Raw genomic sequence first — 23,898 nt, forward strand, 5'->3', positions numbered from 1 at the left:
AGTAGTTTCTTAGTCATACTTGCTCCAAACTTCCTCCAAAGCCACACAAGAAATATTTACAAGCTCGATCTGCGCAACGTGTCTAAATGGACCATAGCGTGTAACCTCAGTGCGGTCACCCTACTGATGATTCACAATATTACAGTAATTTATTTATTTCACACATGAGGAAAGTTTCTGTCTATTTTTTCCTGCTACAACATCAGTATGTCGCTAAAAGTCTTGCTTCTATTAGAGATGAAAGTTGGGGCCTACAAAGCCAAAAGGTGATTTCCTGGGTGATTCTGTCTACACTGCATGGTGCTTTTAAAAACAGGTGAAGTCACTTGATAGCATCTGTTTGTTCTGAATCAAACAACGCTTCATAAATATCTGTGTGCTTACTTGCCTTCAGATCCCCTGGTGTCCAAAAGAGGCAGCTCTGAGAGACGGATGCTTTCAGCCATGCATTATTCACCACTTTAATTCCACAACCTACAAGAGAGAAAACAGAGGGGAAAAAAACAGAAGACAGAGTTTGCATTTATTTTATTTATCCCTTAAATCCACAAATAGATAGTTGCAAAATGTTCTTTGTTAAAGATTTATGACCAGGCATCAAGTAGTGAACCATGTTGCCCTGAAAGGGTTATGACCAATATCTGTGTTTCTTTTCATCAGAAGTCCCAGATGATTGATACCACTCTTCTGTCAGCACGTTATGTGTGAAGCTGCAGCGGGAGGAGATTAGCCTAGCTTAGCATAAAGACTGGAGACAGGCAGAATAGCTAGCCTAACTCTATAACAGGTTATAACATGTTTGTTTAACCCAAACACAAGCAGTAATAACAGCAATTTATGGATTTACAGGAAGTTACATGCTTAAACTATTTCTTGGCAAACAGCATAATAAACAGCCTAACATTGTCTACAACTTAGCAGATGCTTTTTTTTGTGGGGGCAGAGGGGTATTTAGTTTTGTTTTGCAGTAACTAATCGAGAGGAAGTCATCTAACCTTTGAACCCATCATCTATAATCTCACAATGATTTAGCCTCTGGGGGCACTAGCCAAAGTTTTAGGGATTCCAGTGTGGCCAGCAGAAAACAGAAAATGATTTGTTTACAGCCTGATTAACAATTTGAGACCCAATAATGCAGTTGAGTTGAGAGATGACATCTATGACTGGATTATATCTGCATATGAATGAAAAAAGCTAATAAAAACTAAATCATGTCAGACAACTGCCCATGGGTTTAGAGACTGCATTTCGGCCAATGTGTTTCACAACTTTTGCTCTCCACATGTGTTGAACTGCATGCTACCAAAGCCCCCTCAAACAGGATTGGTCAATACTACTTGTACTGTAAACAGTACTTTTATAGCACACCCCCAGCCCAGTCTGTAGCAGTGCAGACCTAGTTAGCTAGTTAGCAACAGTGTGGTGCGTCTGTGTCTTTAAAGATGTTTGCCACCTCAAAACTTGTTCCATTTCCCCACAATACTCTGATTATAGGCCCAGTGGCTAGAATTACATCACTGTGGGGTACAGTGGTGTCTGTGACAGCAGATACTGTGCAACACTTTAGAGTTGACTGCTTTGAAAACTAACTTTAGCTACATGGAGTACATGATGAGCTGGGACAACCTTAGAACTTTCTTTCTTTCTGCCAACAGTACCCAGCAGCTTCCTGGTGCACACAGCGGGACAGCCTCCGAGACAACAGAGATTTTCCTGATGGAAAGATAGCTTTACGTGTTGCTTAAGCAGCTCTAACTGCCTTTAGCTCGTTTAGCCATGCAGCTAAGTTAGCTGACTCAGCCCAGGGTGCTAGAAGCCAACCTGGCAAGCAAAGAAGTCAGTTAAGTAAATGCACCACTATCTGTAGCTACATGGCTGGGGGGGCGTTGGGCTAACTCTCAATCAGTATAGCTACTGTGACAAGTTTTGCCAACAGCAAACATGCAAATATGCAGAAGCAAATAGCACTCTGCTTTCCATTTCATGTGGACTTTACGCCTTTTCCAGAAAATATTGACCTATTTCTTTAATTGGTGACATAGTTAATGATATTAAATAGACATGTTGCGTTATAGGAACCCTCTGAGCGATCAAAAACAACAGTTTCTTACATCCTGTTGTGTATTGTTTTTCCTCTCAGGACATTTATCACTCTGACATGGAGAACAAGCAAGAAAATAAATAAATAAGAGATGAGCGGGTCAAAGCTGTATTTCAAACTCAATTGTGTTTAAACTCAGTCACACTGAGAGACTCTCAAACCCATCCTGTCCTGCGGACCGAGGCACTCTCCGAAAAATGCTTTGAGATTTGGAGGGAAGTGGCTGAACAGATTGTTATGTCACCATTAGGGAGCTGTAATAAAGTCATATTTCTTTTGCATTTTGCATGACTGGAGGGCCTTCCACTCTCGCCTGTCTGCTCCTCTCACATCAGCCTCCCTTAAGTGGAGCAGTTCTGGGCTGCAGGTTTTGCCTCACTGCTGCCAGAGAGTGTCTGTGCCAGATAGCGTTGCATGATTACACTCAGCAGCGCACAATTTTGTAGACAGCGTTATAGCAGGAGAATAAAATATCTTAGGCCTCATTAAACGCCCACACATTTGGAAATTAGAGACCAGTTATTCATCATTGGGGAACGGAACAGCGATATCAAAATTAAGCTTTATTTACAAGCTACTAGGACATGAGCTGCTTAATGAAAATACTTTGTGGATAATGACCAAATTACGCTTAAGATCATAAAATTAAGACAATAAAAAGTAGTATTTATGCATTTGTAGTGCATGTGTATGAGTACAAGCTGAAAAAACCTCACACCACATCCCTGAGGTCGCTTCTCTTGATTGCTCCCTGGTGCCAAATTCATAAGCATTGCTTTCACGTGTCACAATTTTTGAGCAAAACCGGAAATGATTCTGATCCTGATAAACTGTGACAATCAAGTGCATAAAACCCATTGTGTTTCCTCTGAGCTGTAAAACACCAAAGCTGTTCTGACAGATATTTTTTTTGCCAGGAGCCGATGCAAACAGAACAATAATGTTTTCTGCTGTACATGTGAATGTGCTGGGAAAGAGCACGCTGTCATGTTAATGTGGTTCATATTTTCAAGTGGGATCCTGAATGTGTGGCTCAAAGTTTGCTCTGGATGCTCATGAATATTTGACCAGCTGATAAATTAATAAAAATTCTTCATTGTCGGGTAGTAAATTATGAGGCAGCAACCATGGTAAATGTCCTCTGTCTGCTGTTTGAGGCCAAAAATTGTCTTTATCTTAACAATAAATAAATGAAATTTAAGAGAAAATGCATCATGTTAAAAACTTGCCATATCATTTTCCTTAAAGCTGCATAGTACAAAATGTTTGACACTATAAAAACACCATAAAAACTCCTGCTCAAGACAGGTGTATGAGCAAAGACAAGAAAAAGTCTCAAAGAAAACTAAAATGTTTTTAAAAATGACAAAAATTCATTTCTCGCTGGAGTGTGAAAGACTTTCAGAAGCACAAGCTTTTCAACCCAATGGATTTCTAGCCCCACATAAAAGTTTAAATATTGCCTGTGTTTAGCTCCTCTATCATTAAAAAAACAATAATGTTACTGACTTTTTAACTGATGTCAGTTAGGACACATGAGAATGATGTTGAGGTACCATAAAAACGAGCACGTGTTGTCTGTTCATCTTTAAATATAATGGTCACAGCAAAGGCAGTGAAGAGGTGGGGTCCACATCTCCTGGAAATCTGGAAAATGATGCATTCAAGAGCAGCCTTAAGGATTTTTATGATAAATTTAATAAATAATAATAAATGCTGTCTTTATCTAGCTATAAATGAGCTCAAATTAAAACCAATATCTCATACTTCTTAAATTCGGACTGCCTAAGACTAATTTGAGCCCAGGTGAAGATCTTAAAATGTTTTTTGTCTCACTGTGCTGATTTTAAACTTGTCTTAAATAATCAGCTCTCGAGATAACAGCGAGATCTAAAAGAAAACTTGCTTATCTTAAATGAGATCTTAAATTCATCTCAGTAGTCGCCAAGGAAAAACTCCTGAGACAAAATATCTCCTGCTTTTCTTTTGTTTTGCTCCCTTTTTTCTGTCCAAAGTGAGGGGTTTTGGAGAAACAGATGTGACTTCAGTAAACTCAAAGACTCATTTATTTCTCATGAGACAAAGAAAACACGATTGTAAGAAACAAAATGTTCCTCTGAGTGGATCTGAAGACTCAAGGTTCTATTCTTTACATATAAGATACTGTATGAATTGAACTGCCGACTATCGACACCACCTGGCCCAGACTGGAACAGATCCGGTCCAACTTGGTCAAGCAATCGCGCCAAAATCATATTCATAATCATCTCACTGTGTGTCCTCCCACTTCAAGAAGCTTCATATTTCAGACCCGAATAAGAATTCATGAAATAAAGCAAGAACTTCCAGCTTTAAAAGCCTCTGTGGGCTTCAAAAAATTGACACTCTATTTCAGCATCATGTAAATACGTACAAATCGACCACTAAGACTCTGCGGTTTGTTGTCAGCGACCCTCATCTCTTTGATACACGGTCCTTAGTTAGTGATGAAAAATGAGCAGTGTTTAGAATGTCAGGCCTGTATTTGCCACTCTGTGATCCCAGACAAACTTGTTGAAGGATTAGATTACTGGCCTTTCTCAAGTGGGCATGGCTGCTGCTTGGCTCTTCCTTGTGCCTCTCTGGGTTTGATTTGAGCCAAAGGAGCCACAGGATACAACTTCCAAGGCATTAGCATTCTCAGCAGTCACCCAGAAAAATTTCAGATCACGCTAGTTTGAAGTGACAGGGTGCTTAAACTACAGTACAAGGGGGTGAGAAACAACCGCCTCATGCTAACTACAAACACATTATGTAAGGAACAATGACGGGCTCACGGCCTTTCATCTGCTGCAGTCTGTTTCTTACAGTATTTCCCAACACTATAGTGTTACATCTCCCGGGTATGAACATGCTAATACTTTTTAAGCTCATTGTCCAAGTGTTTTGTCTCATGCAGGCAAAACAAAGACGACAAACCTCCAGTGTTCGGCTCAACTTGGCTGTTAGTCTTACTGTATGTCATCTGTACATTCTGTTCTCCTTAAAATGTGTCTGACAGAAACCGCCAGATCGTGAGTTTTATTTTGAAATTTATTAAAAGAATTGTAAAAAGATCACTGTGCCTGAAAACACCCGGCAGAAACATCTACAGTAGATCACATGCACATTAATTCACTAATGCCATGCATGATATGCCAGCTACATACGTCTGATATTAGCATATCATTTGGAAAGTGTTCATATTTACTCAGACTCTAGACACTTTAAAGCATTTTGTCAGATTTTTAAAGCAGCACCGTCATTCATTACAGCCCAGGTCCATGATACATTATAATGCATCATAAGCATATTTACAGTAATGTATAATGTGCTTAAAACAATGTATATTTAGAATTATAACAACTCATAAATGTTCATATTGGCTCATAGTAATAATCATGACACATTATAAAGCATTTATAATTACTTACAAGGTCAAGTATTACAATGCTTCATAACTGTCACTCACTGACTCATAATAATGCATTTTAAAATGGTTATAATATATTACAACTGAGAATTACAAAACATAATGATGCTTGCCAAAATAATGTTAGTGGGTGACCAGCAATTATGACGTATTATAATACTTGACCTTATAAGTCATTATAAAGTTCTTTATAACGTGTTGTAATTGTTATATTTATAGTTATAAGCACTCATAACTATTTATAATGCTTTATAAGTTGCTACAGGCACAATATAATGCATTATAAGTGTGTTTAAATTGCATTATAATGCATTGTAGACATTATGACTGCTTATAACTATACTTTGCTACCGGAACATTATAAAGCACATAAATATGAATATGTTTGAGTTTCTGTAAATATAATAAGACATTGCTAAGCACATTATAATGCACTATAAGTATGTTTATAATGCATTATAGACAAGTTTCACTAAACTTTATGCATTATTGATAGGACAAAAATAATTTTGGGGCTGTTTTCTATCACTGTACCAAGTTATCTAAATGTTTGCAGGATTTTTTAAAAAGACTTTGTGTCTTCTCACGCCTGCTGAGAGACAACAACAAAATGGTTTTCCATGAATCTGTTGTTTGGATTTTATCCTGAATGCCTTTTTGTATGAAGACATGCCCACTGCTACAGCCACTTTAGCCCAACTGGGATGACTGGTATCCTATTTCTTCCCTCATAACCACCGTTTCCACAAGGTTTCGTGTAAATCCATTCATAAGATTTTGAACATCCTGTTTACAGGCAGGCTGGGCTGAAAACAGAGCCCCTGACTGACTCCAAATGGTGAGAGTAATTTGGTGTAATTGCACCATGGGTGAAACCTTTGAAGACCCAGTTTGTGTTGTGACTGAAACAATGATGATTAGAGCCTGCTCACTTGTCATTTGTGATTAGGAGAGTGACCACGTTTAAAAAGCAGATCTCACAAAACTTATTTTTAAATAATAGTTTTAAAAAGTACTTACTAACAAACAGCATCATGCTTCACTAAAAACACAACCATATTAGGTTTGTTTGTACATTTCAAAAAGCCAAAATTATCCAAATGACTGACCAAGAGGGCGACCAACTATACAAATGGGACAAAAGCATATATTTGCATTTTAGCTGCAAGGAAAAACTGTTTCAGTGACAAACAATATACAGCGTGAGCTAACTTGAGGCTTGAAAGGCTACTGCTCACACCACATGATATAGATTACCTTTAGAGAAACCTGGGCGCCTATTAACACCGCTGTTTGATCTCAATGGCACAAATTGATCCAAGGTGAAGAAATTGTTGCGTAATTATGATTGATGATGACAAGAAGGGGAAATGATTTGTGCCTTTAGATTCTCAGAGGGAAAAGTTGTTCCTTAGTTAGAACCCCACAGTAGGAACTTCAGGAAGTTGTAATGAAATGTAAAGCTTCAGCTGATGAGTAGTTAAAACTATGAGATTAGAAAACCTACAATGCATTTTGCACAGAGGATGCACATTATTTTTATTATTTAGGTAATAATTACTGTAGTATTTTATTAAAAGCATTAAGAGAGTGATTTTCCTTTTGGCACTGCCTTTTACAAAGTATTTCTGTTACTTAGGTGTATAAGCTTTGTGGAACATTTTGTACACACTCCAGTCTGACTAGAAGTGCAGCCTGCAAGCCGATGACGGCCCTCTAAAACATTTCGTGCGGCCCTTGAAATGACGGACATTATATTTTAATCATTCACAGCCATTTCAATAACATACGTTTCATTCATTTCGCACCTACTGCGTAATTATGACGCCCTAACAAACAACTGTTAGGTTACAACTGACCACTTGTAGAAAGTTACTGGTTGCATGGAAACTAGAAGCACCAAGCGAGTGCTGCAGGAATTACATTCAGTCATCAGCACTTAGATGAAAAAAAAAAACACCACTGAAATAATACTGTATACTTAAAAAAAACTGGAGGTTTCCTTGAGGTGCTCAAGGAATTTAAATGTTAAACGCTATTATGAAACCAAACAAAAATCCTTCGACAACTTCATGAGTTTTTGTCTGCGTCCCACAGTGAAACGCTGCTTCCCTAAACTGGCACTCGATCACCATAACTTTAAGAAGTCAGAGGATGATTAAAGTCAATAAACTTCACTCTGATGGTCCATAAAAGTCTGTTCATGGTGATCAATCTAATAGCTGTGGAAAGATTTTATTTTGGAATAAATTACTTGGTAGCTAGTAAGCCTAAAAATAAACTTAGTCAGTCTTTTGTGGTGAAAAAAACTATGTAACCTACTGGGCAAAACATTTCTAAATCACCTGAAACACATCCATCTCATACCAATATATCTGTAAATAGCTAATACTGGGCAATAATATGAGACAATTTATGGGTCAGGCTCCAGTGCAGAGGACAATTTACGCTACATAATAAGAGCTGAATACTCTGTTTGTGCAGGAAATTGACAATATGGAGCACATTACATCCCACACACATCTGAAACACATTAATACAAGTACATTTAGGTTTATGGCCAAAGCCCAAGGCCAAACATTAGTGTGAACTAGAGCACATTTCATAAAGGATCCTGCCTGTTAACAGATGCATTAAACTTCACACACACTTCTAGCAGTTCTGTGATCACCCCTTCCATGTTTAAATTAAGAAAAAAAGAGAAGAAATTCACATTCAGGCTAGTCTTTTTATGTTACAGTGTCAGATTTGTGTTTATCCTGCTACCTGTCTGTCTCAGGAGGAACGTAATGTCAGCACCCCAAATCTGTGACATATTTGCAAGTGAAAAAACATGTTTGAGGCAAATAAAAATCCATGATTTCCTCTCATGCTTTCCCCACAGAGACCCCACGCCTGCAACATTTTCCTCCAACAGCCTCAATTGAGCAGGAAGGATTTTTTATGATGGCAGGGCATCTGTGACTCAGTGTCTAGAATAACTCTCTAAATAAAGAATAAAAGCAATCTGCTCTCGTTTCACTCCGTGCACCTTTTCCTTCCCTGTTGCCAGGGGGATGACCAAATGCATTTCATATGCAGGCGTCACGCTTCACTGCCTCCTGAGCGCAGAACAGAATCGTGTTCCACTTTAAAGATGTTAATTTTACATTTTTAATGACCGGCTGATGGCTTAAGTAAGTGAGTACCACTTACAAGGAGAGATGTGGAAATCCTCCGCCTCCACCCCTCCAGTTCCTCGTCCTGGATAAAATGATCTGTCCTGGTGAGAGAAGGATGGAGAAAAGTGATACAAAACTCGCTGGAAGTACATATATATAGTCAAAAAGGATTTAAATGTTTTTACCATGAAACTGAGATGAAAAATTCTGCATATTTTGGATGCAAACTATACTTTTTTATCCTATTGTTGCACGCTCTAGCCTACACATCATGTGTTAACTGGCGGCAGTGGAATCCAGTCAAGGAGATTCCTCAATTTCATGGCTGATTAGCCTGATGCCAGGATTATCTCTTGTTATTTTAAGGCAGATAATACAAGATTATGACTTAATGGGATGTGTGAAATCAGCTGGAAGACACCGAGGGTCTCCCTCAAAGAAATATCTGCAAAATGCAGCTCAGGCTAGTCAAATGACGAATTGTTGAGGTGAAACAGTTGACCAAAAACTCGTGAGTATTTCACCCACAGATCATCTACACGCAAAGGCTGTGTTGCATCAGCAAAGCTTAATTTTTAACCCTGGTTAAAATCATGATTTATCCTTACTTTATGTTGCACCAGACTTGTAAAAAATCTTAAAATTAAGAACTTCTCTTTAAATCTCAGTTTAAATTGAACCAAAACCAAAACTCCCTCTTTGTGAACCAGTATGACTATTAACTTTAAAGTTAGAGTTCAGGGGGTTTAAATTTTAAAGATGAATTGAGCAAAATAATTGTCTATTGAGCCATTATGAGTAGGCTAAGTATGCTAACCAAGTTTTTCGCTAGCTAGCAAACAATAAAAAATACTGCTTATTTTAACAAGCTAACAATGTAATGTTTTGTTTTTTAGCTAGCTAGCTAGCTAGCTAAAAAACAATGATAACATCTTGGTAACTTTTTAGCTAGCTTGGCAACAATAAAATATTTTTTCTTACTTTTTAACAAACAAACAATGTAAACTTTTGTTCATTTTTTAGCTAGCAGTAAACACAGATAATATTTTACTAACTTTTCAGCTAGCTCACAAACAATTCTTTTTTCATCACTTTTTAGCTAGCTAGTAAACAATGCAATGTCCTGTTAATTTTTCAGCTAACAAGCAAACAATAAAACATTTTTTCTTACTTTTTAGAAAGCAAACAATGCAATGTTTTCTTAAGGAGGAAAGGTAACATAAAAAAAAGGCCTATCAATTTATTTTAATTTGACTAAGCAAGCATCTCCATACTGATCAACCAATTTAATTTGATTTACTTCAAAAAACATAGAAATACTAAAATGAGATTAGTTTTGCTAAACTCTGATTAGACCTAATCTTATATTAAATCAACCTTTACTGGTGTAATCCTGTGTAAGAGTTCAGTCTCACAGCTAGGGAAAATAAAATAGCTTTTGAACTCAAGGTCAACTACAATTTTTGCAAACACCTTCATATAAATTCTGCACATACCACTTCCCAAGGGCAAGCTAGCTTCCCAGTGTGGAGAGGAGAGGTTTCAACGTGCCTCAGATGTGAACTAAGTGGTTTATAGCGCAAATTCTGCTCTTTTTTTTTTTAGGTAATTAGCTTGTGCTCAATGCTGTCATGTCCATAAGTGCAGCTGCTTTTGAAAAAACAGGGCAAGAAAACAAGAGGCCAGGCCTCCCCAGGGTCAGTGCCCACCACAGCCTGGATTATGGCACCAAAGGAATCCTGGGAAGCGTGTATTGATTTGGCCTGACACTTGCTGCCACATTTAGCTTAGCCGCTGCTGACTCGCAAAGGCTTCAAGCAGTTATCTGCCATATTCTCTACTATCTTTAAAGAGCACTGAGAAATTACCTCATGCCATAGAAGATTTATCATCACATAATTAGCTCGGTGCACCTAACGGCAGATCTCTTTTGACTACTAATACAAGCTTAAAGTTCATGTGCAGAGAACTATGCTTAATTAACTTGTTAGCATGAGCATGCTGTGACGAAACACTGGCCTTTATAAACTACATTTGTTTTACAAATTGTCTGGCTGCTGTGCTGTACTGTGATGTCTGATATCTGCTGGATGTTGCACAGAACACTGATCCAGCAGTACAGAAAAATTTATCAGACCCTGATCTTTCCCTAAATTTAACTAAGTGCTGCCAGTGTCAGTACATAACCATAAACACATTTAATAATGCTGTAGTTGCTACAAGCAGACACTGACATGCTAGATTGGATATTGTATCAGAAAACTAATCAGTTTAATCATATGTTGAGTGTCAACGTTTCCTCATTATGATAATAAATAAAAAAATAAAAAAATCAACTCAAGATCCACTTACATGTTTCTTTGGTGATGCCAAAAACATGTCATGGTCTTCCTCACAGTTACCAACATGGAACTTCCTTCTTGTACACATGGCTGGTCTTCGTCCAGCTGTCCATTGGCTCCTGGTCCATGACTCTGGCCACTCAGGTCATGTGATGACACCTGACACTCCACCTGCTGAAAAAAACCCAGAGATGCAGTTAAAAGCCAGTTAAAAGCTTAAAAGTTTACCAGCCCTTATGTGTAGACTCTGTTTTGTCAAATTATGGAAATATCTTGTATGATTCAAATATCAGTGTGATTTGTTGACAGTGTGGGACATTTGAATGTAAATTTCATCAATTTGAATTTACATAAATCCAATGCATTAATACAACAGTGTTAAATAATAGATGACATTGATCTACAGGAGTATAAATATTTGAAAGCAGTCTTACTGCATTATAATTCATTATGTTTTTGATTATAACCTGACTTTTGTGTGGGCTACATGAATCAAGACTTTACCACATTTCCAAATTGATGCAGAAAAAACACATACTGCTTCATAAAAAAAAGCACCAGAAAGCAGGAAAGGACGTGTTTGATGCTCAAAATTTCTTCATGGAGAGCCCACAGAGCCCCGATTATTATACTTTTCTCCTCAGTGTTGAAAAGAAATTTATGCCCTTGATTATTAGCATGCAGTTTGGACAAAATCATACGGTTGTTTTTTTATCCATTGCACAAATCCCTACTGTTAACTGTGTCAGGCAGCTTAAATACTAGCATTTTATGCTAACACTGACTTGTGGCTTCACCATATTCCAATCAGTGTTTAATCAAAAGACACTGTTAAATGTCTGTATATCCAAAAGGTTAATTGTTGTTTCCAGCAGCACTATGTTTGTCTATGAGCATCTCTAAACATTAAGCTCAGAATTTGATTTACTCCAATGAGGAGGATGAAGTTTTTAAGCCGTACCGTTGTATTTGTGATGTTCAGTGAAATTCTGTCCAGTGTCATGAGCAAATTTGACTCCTCACATGGCCAGTGTTCACATTTCTACTCAGCTGTAAACATCTCATCACCCAGTGTTATTGCTCTGCATGATTCTGGGCAACTACTATGTGCAAAGAGCAACTCCTGGCAAATATTCTACTGGAATCATCCAACACTTTACCCTTTAAGGGCGCCCACTGGCTTTAAGTGGCCAAATGCCATCTTATTTTATTCATGTTACGGCACTTCTGCACCCTCCTTCAGTCTGGCACTCTCTTCCAGCAATAAGTCTCACCCCCTTTTTCCTTTTCCTTGTCAGCCAGATCTGATTTCTCTCTCATTTCATCGCAACGTCTTCCATTTAATTTAATTCTCTGAGTAACAGTTGTAACATCACACTGCATCTTCTCCTTCTGCATCTCTGTCAGCTACAAATGCAGTTGTGGGACCGCGCCGGATGAAATGGGCGAAGACAGCTTCACAATCGCCAGGGGTGTTATTCTAAGATCAGGCTGGAATCAGAAGTTTTGTCGGTTTCAGTTAACCAGGGCGCTGCTAAATGGCTTAAGCCAAGCATCAGTGCACCCGGCGAAGGCTCAGAGATATTGCTGCATGACAGCTAAAGTAGCTGGGTGCATCACGGACATGTACCCAGCCTAAAGAGCCCTCGGGCTTTCTCTTCTTCATGACTGACTTTTAAGTGTTTTATCCCTGGGACACGGCGATAATGTGCATTAAGATCAAGAACACTTATTTCAATTGTGCTTTATGTTTTATTCTGGCCTTAAATTCGGCAGTGTCTAGACTGTGAGCTGCTGAGAATAGCTCAGGAGGATCCCCTGCTGTGAGAGGAGCGTTGATATCAAATATGCTAACATTAGTCGTCACTATTTCATTGCTTAAGAGAAATTTGTTTTTCGTCTTAGCTACAAAGGCACAAGCAAAGCAAACTGCTTTCCATCTATAAATATTATCTTAAAAGCATGAATAAACAGAGGGATTATTCTTCAGTTTTATACTGGTCAATGCCGGATAAAAACTGCAAATGTCATCAAAACAACTGTGATATCTTGTATGTATGTGATTATAGGGCGAGGCTGATAATAGTTCTAGATTCCTGCTAGCAAAATTTGGCTCCTGAAATATTTTGGGATTTGTTTTTGGTTCTGGGAACACTGATTGAGCATTTAACATTCCCTGGACGTTAAAACTGCAGCCGTTTCTGACGCAAAACCAACATTATTCTGTGGATGTTAAAAAAGCACCATTTCAAACCTAAAACCAAACCTATTTTTACATTATTAAAACATTTTTGGCAGATTAGCTGAATACTCCAGGACGGTTACTTGAACATTTAGGTAATAATCATAAGTTTGCCTTACATAAAACTCATGTTTTGGTAAAGTTTCTACATTATGTGAATGTTAGTTGAATGTTCAGTAAAGGTTACTTAAATATTCCCTCTTAATATTCCCTAGATGTTAAAATGGCAAGTTTTTCTGACATAAAACCAACGTTATTGTCAAGCTATTAGAACGTTTTTGGAAGGTTAGTTTCCAGGAAAGTTACATGAAGTTATAATCATCAGGGTTAAATAATAACAAAGGTAAATGATTGTGTTTGTCTCCCAAAAAACATTCAACATTTTGACAATGTTCTGGCAAGATTAGTTGAATGTTCCCCCTTACAGTTTGCTGGAAGTTAAAAGGAAGTTCCCATTTTATTTGAATAACTTTATATTTTCCCCCTTAAATAATCCCAAGGAACAAAACAATGGCAAGCAACTGTTCTGCTACACTACACCATCCTGTCCCACTTTCATACTGATCATGTACTTCATACTAATCTTTATGGGATATGATTTCTACAGTTTGTACAAGAAACCAACATACTTTACAGTTTTATACTAACAGGAAATGATGCAATACATGTGTCAGTGCAGTCAGACATCAAACAAACTGTGACGTTCAATTAAACTATTAAAAAAACAATCCAAATGTCTAAAAATTCACTACTCATGTTTTGCTTTCCAAGATATTTCTGGAGCCCTTTTACCACCATCTGCAATTTATTGAGTTTCAACAGTTGTGCAAATCTCCTCCATTTACGCTGTGCATCACATCGTGGGAACATCAACCGCACACAAAGATGAAAGGATTTTCTATTAGACTTAAATTGATGAGCAGGCTTAATTTTGTCACTGAATTTCAAAAGTCACATGGTGTTATTGATGACGGCTTGGCCCAACAGAGCTGTGCGAGTGCACAACAGACACTCCAGCTCATTAAACTACAAACAATAAGAAAAATCTGCCTCACATTTTATTGCCTCTGCAAGTAAAACAATTTGGAAAAGGTGCTGCCCTCATACGAGCCCCCCCCCCCCCTGCTCTCTACAACACAGGTGAAATCAATTTAAGTCACTTAATTAAGTGTAAGGTTGTGTTGAAAACCTGGACAGGTAAATATTTTAAAAATGACAGTACATAACAGCAGCTGCTTTGTATGAGAGATGACTCTGCTCACAAATCACTGAGGCTGTGCAGTAATAAGAAACACGCAAATAAACACACACAAGTACATCCAAGTCTGAGCTCAAGACTCCGAGCCCAGAGGAGACACAGAATATGAAAGCAGTGTAATACAACACCTGATAATGTGCCAAAATATTCCTACTCTCTGACACAATGAATCTAACTCCATGTAGGAAAGTCCACATATTAATATTCATACACTGGAAATGCTCCAGGTACTGTCAGTACCTAAACACACACCCTCAAACCTGATCAATCACACAGCCTGGGAATCTTCTCACCACAGCAACACATTATTTGATGCTTAGTACACCGGAAAACCCTGACAAAGTAATCTAGATTTGGTTTGTCCCTGCTTTATTCCAGGCTGCTTTGCACCAAACCAGACTTGAGTTGTCTGCATGCAGCTCCACAAACAAATGACCCACTGCAGATCCATGTGCTTCATAGCAGGTGGAAAATGAACCTACTGGAATATGTATCAATCTGAATTAGAAAGCAGAGACTCGCAGTCTTACCTGTTATGTTACCAGACATGTTCAGGCCCAAACAAAAAAGTTTGAAGATCCCAAGAAATGAACCATTTAACTTCCTGGAAAGCTGTCACTTCCTAGCAGCATCATATCCAACAGGAACTCCTGCCAAGCAACCCGCCAAAATAAAACGTCACAACTTACTCTCTAACTCCAACCTCCCTAACAAATCAAGTAACCTTTCTCTCCTTTAACTAAAATCACATTCATTTACAATTTAGCATCATGCCCTCTCTTAAAATTCTCTTTTAAAGGACAATACAGTACACTGAATCAAGTAAAAATGTCTCTTTTATACAAAAAGCAGTTGTCTTCTCATGATAGGAGCTTAACATATATCAAGGTCTTCCAGGTATTAGACTCAGGGGAAAGTAAAGAAACAAGATAAACAAATTTTAAGTTGCTATTGAATTGCACTCAAAGTCAGCTTCACAAAAACAACAAAAAGAACATTTTATTAATATTAATCAAAGTTATGGTGTTTTTGTGGTGTTGATATATTCATATTCTGATTTTTATTCAGTAAAGCAGCTATTATAAAATAAATGTACATTTCAATTTTACCCTGTTAAAATGATATATTTATAAATGTAGACATTAAAATTTCTTACAGTGAGACAAATCATATTTTTGGTCTACAGTCAGAGGCTCTAATGTTTCAGTGGCTGTCAGAGTGCATCTCCGTTGTGTAAATTGGGTCTGTTTCTATTTGCTCCAGGAGAATTAAATAAGACAAGACGGTGAATTCAGACCTGGCAATAAATCACTGTATGGGCTCCGATTAACCACAACTAATAAATCATCTTGACTAGTGTGAATACAAATCCTTTAACCACAGTTACAGTAGAGACAGGCAGGATATGTGTGGTACTGTAGACAGAGAACAATGCAAAGGGTCTCATGTAAGCGATCATTGTGTTATTTGAGTTGACATAATGCTCATGGTGTATGTTCTATTTGTAGAAGATGAGTAAACCTGACCAGTTTACGTCCATGTCTGTCCAGACTCATATAATATATTATACTCATGTACATGTTATGTATTCCCTCCAGGCTTACGCCTTGCAGAGATAATAATGCACAGTAAAAAAGAGCAGATTAGAAACCCTGTAGAAGTCAAGTCTGAATGACATGGACTACAACTTTTTTTTTTCTAAAGAAACTAGCTTCCACCAAAGGCTTTATATTGATTTATGTTGGCCACATGCTTCCCAGAATGCCATCTGGTTGACAAGAGTTGGAGAGGCAAAAAGTGCTGTGAAACATCTCTTTCTACAATGAATTTGGAACGATTATTTATTATTTATATACTTCAATTATCCATTCAACCATATTTAGTCAACTGCAGAATATTAATTAGACCTACTTTTTAGCTTTGCTATGGATGTCAGTCAACCACGTTGGTCCAGACTTAAATATCTCAACAATTATTGAATGGATTGTCCTGAAATTTGGAACAGTTATTCATTGTCCCCAGAGGATGAATCTTGTTTGGTGGCATTTCTTATCACCACGGTGTAGTCCACATTTATGTTTGAGAGCAAATTATCTTGACAACAACTGTTTGTTTCTGAGTATGTATCAATAAAGACTCTGACCTCTGCCTGGGTTTTCCCATTTTGATGTCCGGGATGTTTCTGGGCAACAACCTTCAGACAGTGGGTATGTAGCCTCTATCCAATAATAGTATGCAGGACAGGACCCTAAAGAAATGTAGCGTCAAGTTGCTAGTTTGGAAGCGTGCATCCAAGAAGAACTTAACTCTACCCAATCTCACTCTTCATGCCTAAAGTTAACAAATTTAACCAATGAAGGCAAGCCGATCAGAGGCAGAGCAGGGTGGGTTTTCCTGGAACCGTGGTGGGAAAAAAGTAACGCAAGCCATTGAGCCAGGATGGAGGGCCTGACTTTGAATGTTGCGTCTACAAACTGCAACCATAGAGTTTTAGGCGGTAGCATTGCTGTCTGCCTTACTCTTGTTCATACCCAGAGACATGTTGCACAAATAAATGAGAAGAAAACTTCAACTTTAGACCTATGTCTTCTCTAATATTCTTTACTACAAATAATAAAATGATTTGACAGGTAAAGAAACACACTAAATCTATCCAAGTGAAAGGATCTGTGCCGCTCTGCCAGGCAAAGGCCTGAGACGAGCAGACGCCGTCTCCATACAGATCTCCTCTTTGATTCCTCAGTATAAGCGAGTATCAGAGCGTTACAGGACTAAATCAAAACAAATGAACACAATCAAACTGAGGAGAGACATGTCAACAAACATGCTTCTTCATCTGAGCTTGTAGGTCACAGTAAAGCCTGTGTGGCCTTGTTGTACGCTGACCTCTGACCGTCACGCCGAAGGAGAAACCCCAAATATACCAACAGAACAACGCAACAAAGAAACTCCCCAATCCTCAATGTACCTCCCAAGTTCATCAACAGCAGCAGTCAATCAAGCCGGACCCAGCCTCTTATTTTCAAAAGGAAGTGACTTTTCACAAACGAGCAGCTGTATTTTCATTGTTAGGTTCTGTTGTGGTTGTAGGGATCCCAGCACTATTAAAGTGGAATCACCTTAACCCAGTTGGACCTGCTTTTGTCATAGCTGAGGGGTTTTCTACAGGAACGATTGGCGGGGTTTTGTATACACTCACGCTCGACTGCCCGCATTATCTCTGCTTCACGTGTTCCCCTCCCGAGTTTGTTCAGGGTCTGTAACAAAGAAAGTAGCTTATTATCACCCACCGGAGGAGTTGTCTGCACATGTACGATTCAGTAATTGCTGCCGCTTAACAAGCAGACTGAATTGGACTTGACATTGAGCCATTATTAGGAAATGAAATGCTGTTTTTGCAATTATGGGAGTTTGGCAGGGCCCAGTGATTCTCCCCTGGAAGGATGGTAAAAAGAGAATATACAGTAGTTACATCCACAAATACACAGAAGCACAAGATATTCACTTGATGTGCAATAAACTGGGTGAAATGTATGAATAAAAAGAAGACTTTTCCACTGAAATTAAGTTTTTCTTTGCAAGAGGTGTAGTTGTTTCTCGTCCCAGACTCATTCTTGCTGCTTTGTTCCTACTGCTTTCTTTGTTTCAAGTTCAAGAGTGAGTTGAATGACTTGTTGCTGTTCAAACATCAGTCACTGACAGCTTTAGTACAATGCTGTCTTCATGATAATGAACACTCAACCTTTCTAAAGTATGTCACCTGTTGCAATCAGATTTTGTGGCTGTTTTAAAGGAACAAACAAAAAGGTACAACCCATTATCATAAGGTTCTTATGGTAATGACGGAAAACTAAAAACTCTTTTTCTCTTGCATTATCAGGAATTAGTAGACACCCTTCAGCCAATCAGAAGTAAGCATTTATCCAGACCCTGCAATAACTGAAGTAAGAAATCAATCCCGACATGGCTGACGAAGATCTCTGTTAGCTCAAAACACATCTTTTGCAGACTTTTTCATTCTTGGACTTGGAAATAGTAGCTTGACTCAAAGTCTACTTACTACAGTTCCGCTGGAGCTTTCATACGTGCCTTGTGATCTTCATCAGTTGAAGGAAGTGTTGTGTCCTCAGACAGCAAAAGAGTATACATATAACGTGTGCATGCTCACTTTGTTAGCAGGTAAGACAAAATATCTTTACATTTTTTCCTGTGGTCTACAGTGATCCTGTTTGCACTTGACAACATAGAAAACTCCTTTGTGTGGCTCTAAAGAAGAACGATACTGTTAGAAAGTCTGTGGGCTGTATCTTTAATACTGCTCCCTGCAGAGTCTGCTTCATTTTCTGCTGCTTGCATTTGAAAGAGACTGACTGCTGAACAGTAAGATGTATTGTATTTGTGCAGAGTAACCCCACACAAAATATTTTCATCAAGTTGCATCTTTGCATTTGAAGTGCTGTTGTTCACAGGAAGAAAAATACATTTGAAGTTTGCTGTTTAAATGAAGTGACCTTGCTTTGCATCCTTCAAATTAGTTTGTTTTTGGCTGGCAGCAGAATTTGTTCATTTCATGCTTGAGTGAGAAAGTGTTTTCTATGACACCAGCTTTCAGATGAAGCAGCGCCTGCTTGTGACCACTTGTCACAGATTGACTATAAGTTGTTTGCAGTTGAGTGAGTTTTTCTCACTGCAAACTGTTTTAAGCCTGAAGAGGTAAAACCCTCCTGTCAAGGGAAGATTTAGTCTTTTTGGGGTCTATAATGCAAACAGGCATGGGGCCCTCCACATCCCTTTATCAAACTATAAATAAGTCCTAAAAACTTTAGTTTATGGAAGGGTACACAGAATGAATGAAGCAGTCTCACGGTTTCAGGAAAGAAACTGTTCTGCAGTCTGGTGGTGGTACAGCAGCAGGTACTTATGTATCTCTTGCCAGATGGCGGGAGTGTGAACGGGTTATGGCTGGGTTGTCTTTTAGTATCCTCCCACTTCCTCCTTATTTTCACCACTGCTGGAGGTAGCTTCACTTTGTTTTTTACCAGATTGTAAACCACACTGAGCTGTTTGACCCTTGGTAGCTTGGAGCCTAAGGCCATTACATACTTTTGCCTAATGGTAAGTCCTCCTCTGCATCCAGTATATCAAAAGAAAAGAGTGGCGATAGAGATTAGAAACATTTTCTTGTTTTCTGTCCTATTATCAAGTTCATAACCCCTCAAATTTTATCTTGCAAGTCCTTGGAGGGGTCCTTTTCAACTATGCCATATTTATGCATGATGTTGAAATTCCTTTGACAATAATTTTAATGATTTTCTTACGGTGCTGATAGGAAAGATGTGGGGAGTGAGGGCAGCACAAGTGACACACTTTACAACAGAGGCTGAAAAACACTGCTGGTTGATGTCATGTGCCAACAGGATACATCCATCTGTTTATTTCTAAGTCTTTCAATTACCATTTTGGATTATTTAGAATTCATGAAGGAATTGTTTTATCCCTAAACCACAATACAAAACAAATCAGCATAATGTGCATTTACAGTAAAGCAACTTGCAAATTTTTCTTGTCTTTTATACATTATGTTGTCTTCCCTGTCTATTCTATCTCCTTATTTCCCTTTTCTTCTTTACTGCAGTGCTATATAAATAAAGTTTGCTCACCTTTGCATGCATTTGCTTACAGTTCTTGTAAATAATGGAAATTATTCAAACCTGACAGGGCCATACATGTAAGATATCTTAAGTGTTGCATATTTGTTAGTCGTGTTCTAAAAATCATTTCATGAGAGTGTTAAAAAATGAATGAGATAAAAGTAACCCCCTGCTGTGATTGTGGCACCTGGTGGCACTAAATTCACATGGTGGACTGAGCGAGCGTTCATAAATAGTCATAGTTACAAACTGATCTCGAGTCGGGACATAAGCGTATTAAAGCTCCTTTGAGAACAGAGAGCAGCTTCACTGAACTGAAATGAGGCGTTACTTACCTACTCGCCAGCAGCATGATGATAATACAACATGGCAGCTCAGGGCAGCTCTACGCTACTTTCTCAGCCTCACCAAGTAATTGGTGACCCAGCACCCCACCTGACAGGGCCGGCTCGAGGAACCGGGCCCAGAAAAAGCAGACAGGGTCAATCCTACATGGGACTGTCGTATGTTCACTAAAAGCATGTGACAAGTAAAACCAGTCAGTCTCTCAGACGTACAGAGAGGCGCAGGCACAGTGTTTGGTTTGGTTTGGACTTCAGTCACATCACTCTGTACATTCTGTGGCATTAACGTCAAGTTAACGTCAAACATCCCTAAAATAGGTTTATTTGTGAAGCAATGGAATAAGTTTTTCTTAGCTAAGTGGCATGTACTTACTGTACATGCTGCACCTAAAATATTTAAGGTTTCTGTTAAAACGTCACAAAAAATACCACCTGTGAGATTCTTATAGAGCAAATGTTCAGTAGCTAATATAAAATTACATTTCATTAACATTTAGAGGTGCACTTAATGTACGACTTTAAGATCTTATGGATCTCTTAATGCCAGATGTACAGCATGCTCACACCATTAGACAGCTCATCATATATTAATTTGATTCCTAAGACCATTTCATAAGTGGCAATAGGTTTTAAATCATGAGTAAACCCACTTATTACTTCTCCCGTAATTTAATTAAATGTAATCTGTATGCACTGAATTAATGTGCATGTACTGTAGCAAAACAAAGAAAGTGACATCAGGAGTCCAGAAAAAAATAAAAGTAACTCCAAAGTGAGTGACTGACTGATCCGTGAAATTACTAAGTGCAAAGTTAAAAGGAAGGGAAAAAAAGACAATAACCACAGCCTGTTTACTCTGCTGCCATCTGGCAAGAGATATAGAAATATTCGCCGCCGTACCGCCAGACTACAAAGCAACGTCTTCCCTCAGGCTGTGAGACTTTTAAAGATATCCCCCTCTGATGAGTTTTTTTGTTGTGTTTTGTTCTATGTTGTATGTGTGTTAGCATAAAGGGATTAAAACAAAAATATCATTACACAACCTTGTGTTGTAAAATGACCATTAAATGAACCCTTGAAATCAAGAGGGAAATCAAGGAATCTTTGCTTTCACAAACAGCAAGTAAGTGAACTTTGCGTTCCGGATTTCCTTCCTCCAAACCAACTTTAACTCCACCACAAGGTTGCTTTTTAAAAAATAAATAAATAAAAAGCCTCAAAAAGCTACAATCAGAACCATGATGTTAATTTTTTCTACCTGAACTTTAGGTCTGCCTTCACCTGATTTATAAAGTGGTTAATATCAACTATTGCACTGATTCTTGACTGTTAGCATCAGCCTTACATTAACCCTAACATTACAACAACAGTTGAGAAATCAGCCCAAGCTGCACATATCAAGCCCTAATTATCTTAAACCAAGACTATACCAATTTCCAGGCACTGCAAATGCCTGTACAGAGTACAGTATACAATGAATTCCAGTATTTTAAACATTCTTGTAAAAAAAAATACGCTGTTGATGCCCTCTGACAGTCTACTGAAAGCTCTCCATAGACGGTTACGTACGTGTTGCTGGGATAACGTACAGTATATTTCCAGATCTATTGTATAGACGGAGGTTTCTCTTTCTCTGCTGTTCTGCTGACCGAGTTTGGTGCCAAATCATGTGTTTGTGTTTTGTAAATCCCCTGAGAAGCCTGGTGTGTTTTTTCACTGACTTGTCATGGTTCAACTAGTTCACTGAGCGGACTTTTCTCTATGATTCTGTAATAGTATTCCTCGACCTTTATGCGGGGGTAATTTGCTTTTCCCATGCTTCTTTCATGACCTTACATAAAAATTCTTAAGAGCTGTTTTGTTTATAAGATTTGGGACTTCACTGCACCCTGGGGCTGGCAATGCTCTTGAACTCCATTTTGTACTGCTTTTCATTGTGGCATGTCCATTTGGGGCGTTATTAAGGTGGATTTGCATTGTTGTGGAGGCTGTTTTTTTTTAAGTTAAATGTGACAAATTGGCCTTAGCTCTTTAACCCTTTCTTTAATGCTTTCTTACATTTTCTATTCTATCATGCAGGTCCTCTGGTTTGGTTGCAGTACAATAAACCTTTTCATCTTTATGGTCTCCATTGCTAGTGAACAATTTTTTTCAATTACAGCTCTTTTTCATGCTCATACCCTGACTTAACACTTTAAATAGCCTCTTTCTTCTTTCCAGTCATACAGTATATCCCAGTGTTTATTTAGTTCCTTCCTTCCTTGCGTGTTAATTTATAGATTTCATGGTTTTAGCACTTAGAAGTGAACTTAACAAGTCAACACTTGCTAAAGTATTTAAGGCATAGATTAGCTCCCCCTTTAAACTGACAGCTGCAAACATACACAAACAGAAATTAGGTTTTAAGTTTACAAAACATCCTTCCTGCTCAGGTGTGTGGGAGGTGGATATGTAATTATACACTGACGAAGGTTTCAGCGATTGTCTTGGATTTATCGGGTCATAAAGGGATTAATGCTGAGTGCAGGTTGTAGCTGCTATAAGGAGAGTCAGTGGTTCCCAACCTGGTGGTCGTGACCCCTCCAAGGGGTCACGAGACAATTAACAAAACAGCAAAGAAAACAAAACATAATTTCTGCTGCACAAAATTATATACTTGTTATGATTTTTTGCAATCTTTGCTCGCTTTTTGTAGAACATTTGTGTTGGAATTTAAAAGACATTCAGAGAAGGAATAATCACAGAAACTTCATGGAATCGACTTTCTTTAACTTAACATAAATATGCAAGTTTTATTTATTAAAGTTAAACTAAACTTAAAATTTCTACTATTTATTTTCAGACCTTATAAACCTGAGTTCTTCTAATTTGAAGTCTTTTCACTTGTTGATGAGTTGAATCAACTAAGTTCCTAAAGAAACATGATCAGCATATTTGCACATTTAGATTTTTAAACACTTTCTAAAATGTTTTTCTCAAAAACTTGAGAATTATGACATGTAAACTACCATATACAGCATCATTTAGGCTTATTGGAATTAACTTATTGGAGGCAACAGTAAACCACTTTCTTGTTTATCTGCATTCAGTGAGGCTGCAAAGCTCCAAGACAAAAAGAGCCTCTGACTCAGCATAATGCTCGAGATTCACCTGCACAAAACTATTTCTGCTACTTTTATGAACTGTACACTGTGTGAAAGAAAAATCAGACTACATGGTGTGCAGCAACTCTGACCAGAAGTTGATTCATGCTGCCCTCTAGTGGCCATCTGGATTCATTGCCTCCTAAAACTCTGATAATTGAACCAAGACCGGAAGACTAAAATTATGTGAACTTATTTTTCCTTT

At 38.1% G+C, this 23,898-nt stretch overlaps 1 long non-coding RNA gene across 1 annotated transcript; it reads right to left on the minus strand.

Annotated features, from left to right (window-relative positions):
* Positions 1 to 384: 384 nt before the first annotated feature.
* LOC146305638 (uncharacterized) lies at positions 385 to 11,212 on the minus strand. The gene is made up of 3 exons (XR_014769151.1): positions 11,066 to 11,212; positions 8,748 to 8,814; positions 385 to 474 (listed from the first exon to the last, which is right to left on the minus strand). It is a non-coding gene; the product is annotated as an uncharacterized LOC146305638 (long non-coding RNA).
* Positions 11,213 to 23,898: the final 12,686 nt, after the last annotated feature.

The sequence above is a fragment of the Lutjanus erythropterus genome, chromosome 23 (genome assembly GCF_056507025.1).
Source record: "Lutjanus erythropterus isolate fLutEry1 chromosome 23, fLutEry1.hap2, whole genome shotgun sequence".
NCBI classification, from domain to species: domain Eukaryota; kingdom Metazoa; phylum Chordata; class Actinopteri; order Lutjaniformes; family Lutjanidae; genus Lutjanus; species Lutjanus erythropterus.